A 14,280-nucleotide genomic window follows, 5' to 3' on the forward strand; every position below is an offset into this window, starting at 1 on the left:
GGCAGATCAATAAAATATATTTGGAGAAAGACTAAGTACCCTTGGGTATAAAGCGGGATTCTATGAGAATAGTTTCCCAGGGTTATACTGGTGGTAGATGTGGCAAGCAAAATAGATTTTTGTTGTGAGAGAGGAGAAGCCTGGGGCAAATCAAAACTTCTTAATATTTCTGAGCATCCACTCTTGGGACATCTCGGAACTTAGTGAGAAAGAACTTCCAAGGTGGGAAGGAGTGAACAAGGGGTCGTTGGCTGACCATCAGGGAATTTCTAGATGATGCCTCTGAGCCAGGGATAGTGTCCAACTTGAACCAAATCTTTTTCTCATCTTCAGATGTTTCATCCTAGTGTGAGGCTAGAAAGGAGAAGAGACTTGGCAAAGAGGTCAATGATGAATTTTGTACCAAAAAGGGGATAAAGTACCAGAGGTAATGACAGCTTTTACTGCAGTATCAGCAGTCATGACCTCTTTGGTACCTATGCTATGGACTTTGTACTAAGTGATTGAAATGGTAGAAGACAAGAGAAAGGCAGCAAATAATTCATTTGTCAGAGAATCATGGAAGAGAGATGTCCCTGCAGCTGTAAGAAACCCTTTGTATCTCCAGGTTAAAGTGAACACATAGCAGACATCATAGTCATGATACCTGTCAGCATAGATTGTGACAGATTGACCAGGGTCGAAGCACAGTGAGCAATGAGAATGCAGTAGGAGTCAGACATTATATGGGGAATGTAAGCATAGGCAATGATCAGGTTCCCAAACAGGTCAGGGCTGCAAGATTTGTTGATAAAAACAATAATAATAAAGGGCAGGGTTAGTAAGGGGAATCTCTATAAAATAAGGATATTGATATCCATAATATCTGTCTCTCTGAGTTGTTATAAAACTCAAATGACTTAAGTAAAGTGCTTTGTCAATCTCAAGGTACTATATTAATGTTATAATTATTGGTGAAAAATCATTCTCTGTTGTATTTCTTTTCAGATGAACTGTTGTTTGTTTTGCTTGATTGTTTTGCTTTGTTAAAAGAGACCTCTTACAGATTAGGAATAATCTGTAAATGTTTATCATGTGGAAAGAAAATATCAATAAAACTTTTTTAAAAATAAAAAAATAATTTTGACCTTGTTTAATGAAGTTCAAGTCCTGGGTAAGGGTTTTCTGGTTTATATTTAACAACCAACTCTCCAGGCGGAAAATGTGTATAGACACATTTCTAAAATTTAATCTGCATTATTAACATTTTCTCCATCACTTGAACCAGATCTTTTTCTCATCTTCAGGTGTTTCATCCTAGAGTGTGGCTAGAAAGGAGGAGAGACTTGGCAAAGAGGTCAATGATGAATTTTGTACCAAAAAGGGGATAAAGTGCCAGAGGTAATGGTAACCCTTTGGGTTTAAACTTAGATAATCAACAAAACAATAAACCAAGCTCTGATTTGTAGCATTTGTCAATTTCTGAGATGTAAGTACCTGTAGTGAAAATTTAACAATCAGGTCTCACATGCTATTACAAGCTGGCCCCAGCACATTCCTGGTTCCAGGATAAGTCATTCTCATGCTGTTATTATTTTATATTAAAGTTCTCTGGATTATTGTGCAGGTGGATAAAATAAATGCATTTTGTAGTTGAATGAAAGTATACGGATTTAAGCTCATCTTCTGTAGGCCCACTAAGAGCATTTTCCAGTAGCAGATAGGGTGATCAGAATGCTATATATCTCATCCCATTCCCACATGAATTTGATTTATTCTAAATTTCAGTATTTTGAAATCCTCCCCCTCCACACAGCTGAAAGATTATGAGTATTTGGTATGGAGACATCAATTTAAAATGTTCTTAAATTTTTATGGATCGACGTTATGACAGGGAAATTGTGGGCAACAGATTGGTCTGTGATCAAATGGTCCAATTCTAGTACAGTTTATTGGTTGAGTTCTCCAGGGTATTTTGAGATCCGTATTTGTATGTGAGGATTTGTCATCTGTCAGTCCTTGAGAGACAGAAAGCTTCTGATGTATAATTCTAGCTATCGGGCTATGCCTTGTTAGATATTCTGTGTAGTTGTTTGGTCATTTTTCAGTCATGTCTGACTCTTTGTCACCCCATTTGGGGTTTTCTTGGCAGAGATACTAGAGTGGTTTGCCATTTCCTTCTCCAGCTTTTTTTTCCAAATGAAGAAACTGAGGTAAACAGGATTAAGTGACTTGCCCAGGGTCACATAGCTAGTAAGTGTCTGAGACTGGATTTGAACATATAAAGATGAGTCTGCCTGCCTCCAGGCCCAGCACTCTATCCATTGTGCCACCTAGTTGCCCTTAGACATTTTGTAGATGCTAATTTTTGTAGCTTGCAATGATGTGTTGCATAGTTTTTGTTTCTTTGCACAATATTCATTTACCAAAAAGTCTGTGCTCCATAAGGATGACCCTTCTATAATTTTGGGTGGCAATAACCCGATCCTAAATTGACACTATAAACTCCTCAGTTTCGACAAACAAATCCACATCAGCCATTTGTTTTGTTTGAAGGACAAGCAACAACAACAACCACTTCTCTGTCTAAATATTATTGACTGAATTCATATGAATGTTGCCCATGGAGGGCAACTTTTATTTTTGAAGTTTTTAGCTGCAGATTTGCCACTGAAATGAATTTTGATGATGATAAACTACAATTTAGCAAAGAATTGTAAACGTTTCACACATCTGTCAGTCCTCTCTTTTAGGCTAAGTTCTCTTTTGATTACAAATAATTTAAAGAATATACAACTAAAGCAAACAACTTCCACACAGTACAAAAAGAGGTTGGATTTTCCTTCTCATAAACATTTTTTTTTAAAAAAAGGTATTGTCCCTGGAAGCCTTTTAGAAACCCTGATTTGACCATAAGGTGCTGCTGGTGCAATTGGCAAATGCCAGTTGTCTCTGGCATGCCTACACCTTCTATGCCCCTGCCTGTCTAGCCTCGGCACTCCTAGAATTGATCTCTGCCTGATACTCCACTTTGAGCTTAAATGTTCCTCATTTTGTCTATCTCAGGTCTTCATAAATAGTATGACTGCTCCTACTGGACAATTGCCTGCCCACCCACACTTGCCCCTGTGTCGTAACCCCCCAGGCTCCCTTTTCCTCAGTTACCTCCATTAATTAGTTCTCTTTTCTTATTGACACTCTTTAGTACTACAGCTCTGCCCACTGGCCAGCCTTGGCATAGCCAGCAAGCCTAGCTCTGTGGAGATCTAGCAATATTCCAACCCCCCACCCCCGAGAAACCCAACCCTTGGGGCAGTGGTTTTTATGTGTACTTGGAAGATAGTACAGAATTGAAATAAATCAATTGGGTTTTGTGACAAGATTGCTAAACTGATGGATAAGGAGAATGTGGTAAATGTCATTTATTTAGATTACAGCAAAGCTTTTGATAAAGTATCTTGTGGAGAAGATAGGAAGATAGAGATTAGATAATACAAGTGAACTTAACCTCAAAAGGCCAGGAAGAAATAATGAAGGGCCTTGAGTCCATGACATATGAGGATAGATGGGAAGAACTCAGCATATTTAGCCTGAAGAACAGAAGACTCAAGGAGGACTCAGGGAGCTGTTGCAAGGAGGAGGGATTAGATTTAACTTCCTCAGTCTTCTATTTCCTTATCTGTAAAATGAAGAGTTTAGAACATATGACCTCTAGCATCCCTTTCAGCTCTAAATCTATGATGGTTTTGGTTTGGAACATGTTCAGTTTGGGTTTTTTTTTCCCCCAAAGCCACTTTGAATGTTTATTCTTTAGACATTCACAATATTGACACAATGGATTGTAGCCCAATGGATAAACTGATATACTGAGTTTATTCAGCAGGCTTCTCTTCACTAGCAGGTTTCTTTTTAGCTACAGGCTTCTTTTCCACAGGCTTCTTTGCTCCTGGAGTCTTCTTTTCCCCAAGCTTCTTTTCTGCTGGTTTCTTCTGCCCTGAAACCATCTTTGCTCCTGTAACCTTCTTATTACCTATTTAAGCTTCTTCTTCTTCTTCTTCTTCTTCTTCTTCTTCTTCTTCTTCTTCTTCTTCTTCTTCTTCTTCTTCTTCTCCTTCTCCTTCTCCTTCTCCTCATTCTCCTCCTCCCCCTCCTCCTCCTCCTCCTCCTTCTTCTCTTCTCCTTCTCCTTCTCCTCCTCCTCCTCCTTCTTCTTCTCCTCTGCCTTCTTTGCCTCCATAATCTTCTTTAATGCAGCAGCTCTTTTATTTTCTCTGATTCTCCGATTCTTAGCCTGGCATAGAACTGTATTCTGGCACATTTTCTTGGCATATGGGTTCAACTTCACCGTGATTCTCAAGCTGTTCAGTGGGTTCTTCTCAAGTACCGTTGATGAATCTTTTTGCATGGTGCATGGTGGGCCCTCCAGATCTCTGGGCTTTTCAAAATCCCGATAATGTCTGTGTTGATCATCTTGTGCACAGGAAGATTGTAGTGATTTTTCAGGGTGGCAGGCCTGCACCATGTACCATACAGGTCATCCAACTTGCAGAAAGCGCTTTCAGTCCAAATGCAGAAATACCCCACGTACCCATCAGGAGCAAGTCTCAAAAGGTTCAATTTACTCACATTAAGTAGAGTAATACTAGAAATGTCTCTGAAGGCCTTGATGATACCATTGTCTTCATTATAGATGATACAAGGTCCCTGATGCTGGAAACAGTTTCTCATTTTACCCTTACCAGCATACATGCACTGAGAAGCATAGACCTTTTTGATATCATTCCATGCCTTCAGCTTCTTAAGCAGCAAAACTGCTTTCTTAGTGTTCTTAATACCCCTTGACTTTATCTTCAACCACTAGAGGAAGTTCTGGGGCTTCTTCAATTCAATGAACTTTTAACATGACCAGTGTCAGCAGGACAGAGGCTGCCAATGCTGAGCAGATGGCATAACGTTTTTGTGTTGTGTTCACTCTGTGATGCCAATAGCACCAAGTCTTGGTAAAAGCGAACATGCAACCACCTCAGTACAAATTTCCAAAAGCACCCTCGCCAGAGCAGTGAGTCCCTCCACCGGGAACATGAGGAATTCGAGCAACAGCTCTATCAGTGCCCAAAGACTCAGCACTGGTTTGATCACCTGCTAACTCACTGACAGCATAAGGATCCTGGTTATTTTTTCTCATGTTGGTATAAACAAAATTCACACTATCTAGATGAATAGGAGCCTTAAAGACAGCAGGCAAGGTAACATTTTTGTCAGATACTTCCCCCTTTTTGGAGTACACAGATATCAAGGGGCGTACACAAGCCATGGCAGGTACTGGAGAGTAAGAGCCATGCTCCTCTCCCCTCGATGACTCCCACAGGAAAAGGACATGTTTAGTTTGAAGTGATGGTGGGGCATTCAGAAGAACATGAATTTATGCCAAAGAGCAGAAAAATGCAGAACAATGGAAAACAGCCCTGTTAAAAAGTTTTAAGTGCCTGGATTGACTATACATTATGGCCCTGTACAAAGAAGAGTATCTGGCCATAGGTGATGGAGAGCTATGGATGATGGTAATTTTGGGGGCTTGATAATTTTAATGGCATTTTATAGGCTAATCTTTGATTATACTATCATCAAGCAAAGCTTTGAACCTAATTAGCGTTCTGAGGCAGTATCATTTTGGGGAAGAGGAATATGTCCTGATGGGGTGTGATGGCACTGTGGTCAGACTGAGTCATTAAAGCAAATGCATTAATTGGCTTCGGTAACCAAATCCTAACACCTAAATATGCTCAATGATATTGCTGACTTGAGTTCAATCCTAATTTTTTTAGACTGGTTTGTGAGTAGACACTTGGTTAGAAACAGAAAGAAATAGATCCGGGGGTTTTCTGGAACCAGGTCCAGTCGTCTGGTAGCCAATTTTCAGCATGAGCGTTTACAGCTCAGAAACTGGCAAACTACAAATCAAAGTTTGATGTACTGTTTTGTTGACTAGAATCAAGAAAGTAGTAGAGAGAGTGTTAATAATACATATTAAACTTAAAAGTGTGTCCCAGGTACAATTTTTCCTCCAGAGGACTGATTGTTAAATATTTACCCAGCACCATCCCCTCAATATACCTCTTGTATAGCTCTCATTCAAAACTCCGGATCTTAGAGCCTCATGGAACTTGAAGTATTTTAAATTCAGTTGAGCCTCTGTAATGAAGTTAGCTGAGAAATAAATTTTAAAATAAATAAATAAATGTAAATTTAAACTGGAAAGTCAACAGCCTAAAGGTCTTAAGAGAGACAAGAATAATTTGCATTAAGAAAATGGGAAATGTTTTGTTGACTAACCTTAAGGGGTTTCCTTTCTCAAAGGCAATAACAAAATGGGAATAAATCAGTGTAATTGCTTTGACTGTGTAAACCCTTGGAGCATAGATGGGGAAAAAATCTCTTCCTATCTGATTTTAATAAAATACATTCACTAAGTATCAAATTTAGATAAATTTTTAAACTGCATTTTTATCTTTCTACTTCAGTGATTTATACCTTTCCCAACCTGTCAGGTGTATGGTGACACTTCTATAACTTAGTACATTGGTTCTCAAACTTTTTGGTCTCTGGATCCCTTTATACTTAAAATTATTGATGAACCCCCCCAAGAGCTTTTGTTTATTGTATTATGATATATCTATCAATATTTAATGTATCAGAAATTAAAATGCCTTAGTATTGTTATGAAAATAGTTTTGACCTCAGGGAGCTTCTCAAAGGAATTGTAGAGCCCTCTAGTCCTGGACCACACTTTGAGAACCATTGATTTCGTAGGCCATTTCAGAGAATTGCCTGAGGTTCATAGAGGCCAAGGGGCATGGCCATAGTCAGTTACTCTGCTAGTTGAATATTGGAGGAGGGATTCAAACTCAAATCTGTTTAACCCCAGGTCCAGTATTTATTTTTTTTCAAATATTTATTTATTTATTTTTAGTTTACAACATTCAGTTCCACAACCTTTTTTAAGTTCCAAATTTTCTGCCCCTCTCTCCCATCCCCCCTCCCCAAGATGGCTTGCATCCTGATATAGGCTCTACATATACATTCACATTAAACATATTTTCACATTAGTCATATTGCAAAGAAGAATTATAACCAATGGAATGAATTACGAGAAAGAACAGAAATCCCCCCCAAAAAAAACAGAGAGAGAGCAAATAGTATGCTTTGATCTGCATTTAGACTCCATAATTCTTACTCTGTATTTGGATAGCATTTTCCATCACGAGCCTTTTGGAGTTGTCTTAGAACATTGCACTGCTGAGAAGAGCCAAGTCTATCAAAGTTAGTCATCGCACAATGTGGCTGTAACTATGCAAAATGTTCTCCTGGTTCTGCTCATTTCACTCTGCATCAGTTCATATAAGTCTTTCCAGGTTTTTCTGAGGTCCACATGCTCATCATTTCTTATAGCACAGTAGTATTCTATTACATTCATATACCATAACTTGTCCAGCCATTCCCCAATTGATAGGCATCCCTTCAATTTCCAGTTCTTTGCCACCACAGAAAGAGCTGCTACAAATATTTTTGTACATTTGGGTTCTTTTCCCATTTGTATGATCTCTTTGGGATACAGCCTTAGAAGAGGTATTGCGGGGTCAAAGGGCATGCACATTTTCTGTAGCCCTCTGGGTATAGTTCCAAACTGCTTTCCAAAATGGTTGGATCAATTCACAACTCCACCAACCATTGAATGCATTAGTGTTCTAGCTTTCCTGCATCTTCCCCAGCATTTCTGATATTCCTGTTTTGCCATGTTAGCCAATCTGACAGGTGTGGTGTGGTCAGGGGTCCAGTATTCTATCTATTACGAGTCATACTAAGGAGTGTTACAATTTTTCCCCTTTAAAGATCCCCAAAACTAACTCACTGTGGTCAATTGTTCAAAAGAAAGTGCTGACGATATAGAGTAACAGTGACAAAGTTAATTTGTTATGATTGCATAGGGAAGAAGGATTGTTTACCTTGACCCAGAATTCTCAATGTAAATTTCTCAATAGTATGGAAACATAAACCTGCATCAGAGGGAAGGGAAGAGCGCATGTGCATAGACATACTGAAAGCATATTTAATGAGTAGGAAGGATCCAGGAACAAAATACATGTCCATTCACAGAAGAATAGCTGAACAATTTGTGGTATATAATTGTAATAGAATATTATTGTGTTATAAGAAATGACAAATATGATAGATACAAAGAAACATAGGAAGATTTGTACAACTGATATAGAATGAAATAAGCAGAACCAGGGAATAATGTATGTGATGACAATAATAAAATGAAGAAATACAATTTTTTGAAAGACTTCAAAAGTCTGATCAAGGAGCAAACAAATGAAAAAAAAAACAACTAATGAGTAAACATACCTCCTCTTAATGGAGAATTGATAGAGTAGACATGCATTCTCTGACATGGTCATTTGTTTTCCTATAAAAACAAATTTTAACTGCAGCCTCAGACATTTACTAGTTGTGTGACCCTGAATAAGTAACTTAGCCTCTGCTTGCCTCAGTTTCCTCAGCTGTAAAATGGGGATAACAATGGCACCTATCTCCCAGGGTTGTTGTGAAACTTGTATTTGTAAAGCACCCTGCATACCACAAAGCATCATATAAATGCTAGCCATTATCATCATTACTATACATATTAATTACAAGAAAGGGCTTCTACTGGGGGATGGTACTAGATTTGTCAGTAGTGATAAACAAACAAAAATAATAATAAAACAGTTTAAAATGCACCGAATAAAACCAAAAGTATAGAAGGAGGCAAAAACAAAGTTTTGGTACTACTCTGTTAAATTTTGTATATGACGTATTTCCTAAAAACCATATGTAACAAAATTTCAGTTTTTAAACACTCATTCTTTTTACATTGAAATGTTTGTGTTTTTTTAAGATTACTAAGTTTAATACTTAATTTGTAATAAAAAGGATATATTCTATGATTAGCACTTCAGATCAAATTCTGAGGGACGGCCAATAATGGAGCTTAAATTTGGTTCCTGAGTTGGAAGTTGTTGATCTGAGTTGACCTTCTGTATTGGTAATTAAGGTGGGACTTTTTTCCTGTTTTCTCTTTTGGAGCACTTACATAATCAAGTGCCTTTGATGAGTCTGGCCTTTGTTTCTTTGATTAAATCTGGGAGTCTTTGATGACCTGCTTAAGAAACAAGGCCAAGCCTAGTTCACATAGGTTTGAGTGGCGTGGCTGTGACGCCCTTTGACCCTGACCAGGATAGATAAACTCAGAGGTTAGCATTTTGTTTGGGGCTCTCACTCACTGGAAGAGTGTTGATGTGGAGACTCTGGGAAGCCGCTGGAGTCCCCCACCCCCACCCACACCCCCAGCTTTGGAAAACCCAGATGTTGATGCTTCTCTGGTAACTATGTATATTGTGATTTGGTTAGACAGAAATGTTGATCTGTTTATATTGTCTCTGCCTATAATTTCTATTTGTATTTGCTCTGAAGCTCGGAATGCTGGCTTTTCTCCCTGAACAAAGTGAATGATATGTGTATGTTTGATTAAAGTGAGATTGTTAACCTCTTAAGGTGCTTTCCTTAGAAAAGCAGATTAAAGATCCTGTATTGGCAGCTCTTGTTGGGTCTTACACCTCAGCAGCAGCTGCTAGCCATATTGTTGTTACACCTTCCCTCACTGAGGGATTCATTTCTACGTAAACCCAGCAAGACATAGCTCTAGTCCATTCTTATATTTCAGACTAGCAAAAAAAGGGGAGAGGAGACTGAGGAAGGCAAGGTAGTTTAAAACTTCATCAACACACTAGACTGCCCTTTTCTAACCTATTTCAAACTCTTGAATTGTTCTAATTACGTTCTTCCCGCAGCTTAAAAGCTATTAGTTCATTACTATGTTTGAGTAATTTATAGCGATCTAGAACATATGGCAAGAAAGAGGCACCAAGGGTTTCCTACATATCTTCCTTTCAAGACTGGAGGCTCCTCATGAGGAGGGGTTGAGTCTTCTTTGTCTTTTCATCTCCCTCAGTACCTAGCACAGTGCCTGATAGAGTACACTCTCATAGATGCTTGTTGAGTTGAATCAAAATGCTCGACAGATGCCTGAGTCTGGCTCAGTAAATTCATCCCAGAAGAACTCTTTCTGCCAATTGTTTAAGCCTAATTGGCATCTCACCTACTGAATACACATTTCTGTGTTTGTCACTGTTCTTTGGATCTGCAAAGACACAACTTAAGAAATAGCAAATTTATAGGGGACATCAGACCCACAATACACAAAACATGTTGATATTATTCATCTCCATAATGTTACAATGAGGTTCTGTAACTTTCTGAAGGAGTTTATATGTTAGAAGTTATAATGTATTAAAGGAGTTATAATATATTAAAATGTTTTTGTGAAACAGAGTTTAAAGTATCCTTCTGTTTTGTTTTTCAAGCCTCAGTCCCAGGGAGGGAAATGGATGGGCAAAGGTGTCAGCTTTGGGATACTGATAGGTGGCAAGCTCCTTGACATTAGAGATTGTTTCATTTTTGTGCCAGGCAAATAATAAAATAATAACTAGCATTTATATTGTATATTAAGGTTTACAAAACACTTTACATATATGATACTGATGACAACCTTGTGATGTTTAAAAAGTTCAAGAGACATAATTGCTGAGTAATTTAATCATTTTATTAATAAGGCTAGCATGTTTACTAGTAAAAAGAGGTCCTTGGCACTCTCAAATGCCAAAGACGCTTCATGACAGTGGGCTCACAGTTTATACGCTCGTGGAAGAGTAGGTGTTCCTGAGGGTGGCAATCAACTCTTACTGCTGAACAGTGAGAAAATGAGTATTATGATGAGATGTGGGCTCGTTCTGATGAGGGCCTTGGGAGTACGTGTCTTGGATCACCCAAGTCTTGGTCACAGAGACATGTCAATATACATATAAAAGAGGAATCCACTTCTGCCCAGACCTGTCTAACAGCAACACAATGAACAAGAATTCACCAATTTCCTAGCCTGGTTGGGTAAGGCTTTGCCCAAGATTTCCCCACACTGGCTGATTTCTGGATGAGAAAGTAGAAAGGGGGAAAAACCTTGGTCCTAATTCAATAATTAGTTTTCAATAAAAGAGAAATAATCATTTAGCCTTATAAGATAGGTGCACCGATTACTAATAGCTAACACTCATGTAGTGCTTTAAGGATTGCAAAGCACCTTACCTGTAATCCCATTTGGTCTGCACAACATGGCGCTCTCTGAGTGGCTATTATTACCCTTATTTTGCAGATGAAAAAAACAAGGCTGAGAAATATTCACTCAAGGTCACGTAGTTAGTATCTAAGGCAGGATTTGAACCCAAGTCTGCCTCATTCCAGGGCCATCACTCTATCCACTATGCCACCTAAGTGCCGTAATAGTTTAATGAACAGTAGGTACTTAATAAATACTTGTTAATGAATTGATTGAAAAGACATTTATTGCATCATAGAAAATCAATTATCATCTTTGTGTGAGCCCTCGATTTGACAAGATGATTGAGCCAGCTGTATGCCTGTCGCATCCTACTTTTGACAGTGTTGGCAAAACAGCTTGGAGCCCAGGAGTAGGGGCGGGAATGGGCAGGGAACACCAGCAACAGACAGTGCCATGGCCCAGTTGGAGCCAGAAGCTAGAAGCAGAGAGAATCCTGATTCCTAGTTCAGTGAGTGCTCTTGCAATCACAACACAACACCTTCCATCCTGCCAAATTTTCCTTCCTGGATAAGAGGTCTTTATTTTTCTTCCATCATAATACAGTAATGTGTACATGCACCTACAGCATTCCATTTGACTCGTGGAAATTAAATAAGCATTTGTCTACAATCTCTTGCCTCTCATTAGTGTAACTTGTGAAATCTGTATTGAATTCTTATTCTTATCTCACTGATAGATATAAATGTTATCACAGAGCCTTTTTGGGGATAGCCCTAAAAAACTCAGGGTCACCTACATACCACAATGAGGCAGTAGAGGAAGATCTATATTCACAGGTCATATAACAGATACTTTAATTTAAAAAATTAAACAGTCTTTGCCTTCAAGGAACTTACATTCTATTGCACCCCTGAAGGACAGACATAAATGTTGAAGAGAAAGTCTAGTCTCATTGACCCAGATGCCCTGGCTCTCTCTTTGCTTAAAAGAACTACCGACCTTGAGTACATACATGGAAATCAGAATTTTGGACTTGGAAAGGATTTCAGAAGCCATGAAGTCCAGTCTATAAGAACACAGTGACTTGACTTGAAGATTCCTGTTGAGAGGAAAGCCACTCCTTTCTGAGGACACCTATCCCACTTGTGACAAGCTGAAATCATTTGGAATATTATCTTTACATCAAAGCAGAATCTTCAATTTCTACCCTTTGCTCAGTTTTATTAGAACAAGTCCTTCTTGACCCATATCCCCACTCCAGGCCTTCTCTTTTCCTGACTAAGCATCCCCAGTTCCTTCAACTGATACTTCTGATCTCTAGGTTCTTCACTATACTGCATATAACTGCTATTTACAAATCTAATGGTTCTGTGAGGTCATAGATTCATGGAATCTCAGAACTGGAAGGGCCTTAAAAGGTAATCCAACCGATGTAAATTCAATTAAAAACTATTTATAGCTAGTGACTCCTTTTCCTAAATGAAGTTACTTCATCATCTCAAGTATAAGACTCATCTAATTGAGTAATAAAGACTGTAGAGTGCACTGGATATAAAATTTGACAAATTCTAAGCCCCTGGTACTACCTAGCATATTTCTGGGTTTAGGTGAATTTTACATAAAAAAACAATGATAGTGGTAATAAGTGTAGCTTCTGCTAAGATGCCCTATATGGGTGAATCTAATGTTAAGCAAGATTTTTCTAAATTGGAATGGTAAATAAATGCTTGACATACTTACCACAGCATACACACAGCTCTTTCTATAGAGTTGATATTGCCTTCCTGACTGCCAGGTTACAGGCACACTGGTGCACTGTTAGTGGAACTGTGAATTGGTCCATCGATTCTGGAAAGCAATTTAGAAGTGTGCCCAGAAAGTAAACAAACTGTGCATACCCTTTGGCCCAGCTATACCACTATCAGGCCTATTTCCCAAAGAAATAAAGGGGAAAGGATCTCTATATACAAAAATAGGTATAATGGCTCTTTTTATGGTAGCCAAAAATTAGAAAACTAAGGAGGTATCCTATTTGGGAATGGCTCAACAAATTGTGATATGTGAATGCCATAGGAAATGATGAAATGGACAGTTTCAGAGGAAACTAGAAAGACCTTTATTAACTGATGCAGAACTAAGTGAACAGAACTTAGGAAACCAATTTATGCAATGATAACATTATCAAGAAAAAAAAACAGCTTTGAAATACTTCATTACTCTGATAGATGCAATGATAAACCATGAGTCCAAAAGAATGAAGATGAAACATATCACTCCTGTCCTGTCACAGAGGTGATGAACTTGAAATTCAGAATAAGATAAATATTTTTGATTATGGCTAATGTGGAAATTTATTTTGCTGGACTTTGCAGTTATGGTTTAAGGGATTAGTTTTTCAGGGTATTTGTTTTTTTAATTGCTCTATAAGGAAGGTGGGTAGTAGGAATTAATTAAAATATATACTTGTTATTTGAAAAACAAAAGTAATAAACTATTTTTAACTGAGGGCTAAAATATTCTTTTTCTGCTCTCCAGTGTCACTACAGGCAGGAATGGCTGATCTGGAGCTGGGTATCACTAGAACGTGAGTGTGAGCTCATTGAAGGCAGGGGCCATGTTTTTGCCTTTTGTTTGTGCATGTATGGGTCCCCTGCTCTTAGCACAGTGCCTGGCACATAGCCATTATTTAATTAAATGTTTGTTGATTGCCAGGTTCTGCCCCCTCAGTACTAGTAGTCAGTCAGTCACCTAGGGAGAACATATTAACTGTTCTCAGAGGGAGACAGTGTCCTTCTACATGAGCCATATGGTTTGCTCATTTTTCAGTCATGTCCTACTCTTTGTGACCCCTTTTGGGGTTTTCTTGGTGAAGATACTGAAGTGATTTGCCATTTCCTTCTCTTTTCATTTTACAAATGAGGAAACTGAGGCAAACAGGGTTAAGTGACTTGCCCAGGGTCACACAGTAAGTATCTGAGGCCAGACTTGAACTCAGGAAAATGAGCTTTCCTGACTCCAAGCCCAGCACTCTATGCACTATGGCACATCTAGCTGCCCAATGCAATGTTAGACTGTATTTTAAAAAGCCAG

The 14,280-nt window shown here is 38.5% G+C and overlaps 1 pseudogene; it reads right to left on the reverse strand.

The window, feature by feature from the left end:
- Positions 1–3,851: 3,851 nt before the first annotated feature.
- LOC118857513 lies at positions 3,852–5,292 on the reverse strand (annotated as a pseudogene).
- Positions 5,293–14,280: the final 8,988 nt, after the last annotated feature.

Source organism: Trichosurus vulpecula, chromosome 7 (genome assembly GCF_011100635.1).
Source record: "Trichosurus vulpecula isolate mTriVul1 chromosome 7, mTriVul1.pri, whole genome shotgun sequence".
In the NCBI taxonomy this organism is placed as follows: domain Eukaryota; kingdom Metazoa; phylum Chordata; class Mammalia; order Diprotodontia; family Phalangeridae; genus Trichosurus; species Trichosurus vulpecula.